Here is a 3,716-nt window from a genome sequence, read left to right on the forward strand (position 1 = left end):
GATCATTTGAGCCCAGAAGTTCGAGACCAGCCTGGGCAACATGACAAAACCCCGTCTCTACAAAAAACGCAAAGATTAGCCAGGTGTGATGTCATGCACCTATAGTCCCAGCTGTTCAAGAGGCTGAGGTGGAAGGCTTGCTTGGGCCCAAGAGGTTGAGGCTGCAGTGAGCCATGTTTGCACCACTGCACTCCAGCCTGGGCCACAGAGTGACACCTGTCAAGAACAACAACAGCAACAACAACAACAACAACAACAAAAAAAAAAAAAAAAAAAAAAAAAAAAAAAAGGGAAAAGAGAGAGACAGAAAGAGAGAGAGAAAGAAAAAACTAAATTATCAGTTCAGGAAACTAAAAATTCTAGGGTAAGCCTCCTTCAGGCAAGACTGGTCAGGGCTGTATATTAGTGTGCTGGGGCTACCATAGCAAAGTGCCATAGCCACAGCCTGGATGGCTTAAACAACAGAAATGTATTGTCTCAAAGTTCTAGAGTCCAGAGATCAAGTGTCACCAGGGTTGGTTTCTTTTGAAGCTGTAAGGGATAGTCTGTTTTTGCTTCTCGTCCTGGCTTCTAGTAGTTTGCTGACAATTTTTGTTCTGGTAGTTTGCTGGCAATTTTTGGTGTTCCCTCGCATGTAGCATCTTCTAAGTTCTGCCTTCATGTTCACATGGTGCTCTTCCTGGATGCATGGCTCTGTGTCCAAATTTCCCCTTTTTATGAGGACACCAGTCATAATGGATGAGAGGCCCACCCTAGGGACCTCATCTTAACTGATCACATCTACAAGGAACCGATTTCCAAATAAGGTCACATTCTGAGGAACAGAAGGTTAGGGTTTCAACATATGAATTTGGAGGCGGACACATTTCAACCCCAACAGGCTCCAACAGTGTTATCAGTAATCTTTCTCTCCATCTGTTGGCTCTGCTGTCTGTGTTTACTTCATTATTGTTCAGGCGCTCTCCAAATTGTGATAAGCTATCAGCAGCTCCACAATCGGAAAGATGCATTTTGTGTCCAGTTGTAAAAAAAAGTCTTAGAATTGTCTGTGACTGTCCTGACTTGGATCACATACCTGTCACCTACCTGATGCCCAGCCGGGGATTGGAAGATTCAGATTTGCCATTCCTGGGTGACGTGCTTTCCCCGGGAGCTAGAGTTTAGGTCAGCTCTAGTTGTATAATGCAGATTGACAGTAGAGGTAGGGTGGAGGTCCACAGAAGAAAAGTAGGGTACTGCTACCAGCAGAGGCCTCACATAAGTGGACAAGAGCTGACCACTACAGTCCTGCAGGTAATGCTGTTCTGCTAGCTTGGTGCCATCCAGGTTCATAAGCTGGGAGTGGATGTTTAAGATTGCTAGGCTTCTTTCTCTTCACTTACTTGAACTTACATCATCCATAAGGTGCCTTGCAGATGTGGAATTCTGCAATTCTCTTTGATGATATACTTAAACTTCCTTTCCCCTCCTTGAGTAGTATTTGATCCAAATAAAGACCAATTATATAAAAGAACATAATTTCCTTTGGATAAAATGGACTGAGTTTTACTGGGGTTTGGTTTGCATTCCTCATAGTGACACAGTGTCTGCCACCTGGCACTGTGTCTTGATAAAAATAGCACGAAAGCTGGCTGGGTGCAGTGGCTCACACCTGTAATCCCTGTACTTTGGGAGGCCAAGGTAGGTGGATCACAAGGTCAGGAATTCGAGACCAGCCTGGCCAATATGGTGAAATGCTGTCTCTACTAAAAACACACAAAAAATTAGCTGGGCGTGGTGGCGCACGCCTGTAATCCCAGCTACTTGGGAGGCTGAGGCAGGAGAATCACTTGAACCTGGGAGGCAGAGGTTGCAGTGAGTCGAGATTGCGCCGCTGCACTCCAGCCTAGGTGACTGAGCAAGATTCCGTCTCAAAAAAGAAAAAAAATAAAAATAACACGAAAGCCTAACAAAACCATTGGTAGAATGGGCTTGCTTAAAATATTAAGTAGCAGAAAACAGATAGGATGCTCCTGTTCAGTATTCCTCCAAATAAGACTTATTTAATTATTCTATGATGGACAGTTCCTGGCCGATGAACAGCTCCCTCCAGAAAATTCAGGGTTCCCTCCAACTCCTCATCAGAGATAAGCAGTAGCTTGGGAAGTTGTACCTAAGTTTACAGAGCTTAGCACACCCATATCTCCCCACTTTTGCATTTATATCCACATTTCCATTTTGCACCAAACTTTCTAGAAGCTCACTTACTCATGTGACAAGGCTCTCATGAGAAAAGAAACATTGTGCCTTGAGCACTTATTAATATTCATTATTATTTCTAAATGAAGGCCAAAATGAAATGATATCAGGCTTATGAAAATGTGCTATGAGGCCGGGCACAGTGGCTCATGCCTGTAATCCCAGCACTTTGGGAGGCCGAGGCAGGTGGATCACGAGGTCAGGAGATTGAGACCATCCTGGTTAACATGGTGAAACCCCGTCTCTACTAAAAACATACAAAAAAATTAGCTGGGCGTGGTGGCGGGTACCTGTAGTCCCAGCTACTTGGGAGGCTGAGGCAGGGGAATGGCGTGAACCAGGGAGGCAGAGCTTGCAGTGAGTTGAGATCGCGCCACTGCACTCCAGCCTGGGCAACAGAGCAAGACTGTCTCAAAAAAAAAAAAAAAAAATGTGCTATGAAAAGTCACAAAATACTGATATACAGAGGATGCCACTTGAAGCTCTAAAGATGTAGTCAGTACAGCTTGGTCTACCTGGCACCACACCTTCATTAATCCAGAAAATGAGTAGAATTGCATGTGGACTTACATGTTAAATGAAGCCCAACTGGTATACTGGGCATAATGGTGTTTTGCAAACCTGCCTTTTAGGTTCCTACTGTATTAGGGATTGGTCAGGATTCTCCGGAGATACAGAACCAACAGGACGTTATATGTATATGTGGGTGTATACATATATATACACATATATATGTATATATGTATACGTACACATTATATGTATATGTATATAGACACACATATATACACACACACAGGGAGACTTAATATATAAAGGTTTATTTATTTATTTACTTTTGAGATGGAGTCTTGCTCTGTCACCTAGGTTGAAGGGCTGTGGCGTGATCTTGGCTCACTGTAACCTCCATCTCCCAGGTTCAAGTGATTCTCCTGCCTCAGCCTCCCGAGTAGCTGGGATTACAAATGTGTGCCATCATGCCCTGCTAATTTTTGTATTTTTAGTAGAGACACAGTTTTGCCATGTTGCCTAGCTGGTCTCAAACTTCCGACCTCAGGTAATCCGCCCACCTCGGCCTCCCAAAGTGCTGGGATTGCAGGCATGAGCCACCACACTCGGCTATAAAGGTTTATTGTAAAAAAAAGGCACATGTGATTATGGAAACGGGAAGTCCAAAGATCTGCAGGGTATGTCAGCAAGCTGGAGAACCAGGAAAGACAATGTTGTAAGTCCTTGCCTGCAGGCTGGCAGGCTTGAGACCCAGGAAAAACTGACATTTTCACTGAAGTCCAAAGGCAGGGAAAAAGCTGATGTCTCAGATCAAGGCAGCCAGGCAGAAGGAATTCTGTCTTACTCTAGGGAGGGCTAACCTTCTGTTCTATTCAGGCCTTCAACTGATTGCATGAGGCCCACACACATTAGGGAGGACAATCTGTTTTACTCAGTGCACTGGTTTCAATGTTAACCTCATCCAAGAA

Source organism: Rhinopithecus roxellana, chromosome 1 (assembly GCF_007565055.1).
Source record: "Rhinopithecus roxellana isolate Shanxi Qingling chromosome 1, ASM756505v1, whole genome shotgun sequence".
Taxonomy (NCBI): Eukaryota; Metazoa; Chordata; class Mammalia; order Primates; family Cercopithecidae; genus Rhinopithecus; species Rhinopithecus roxellana.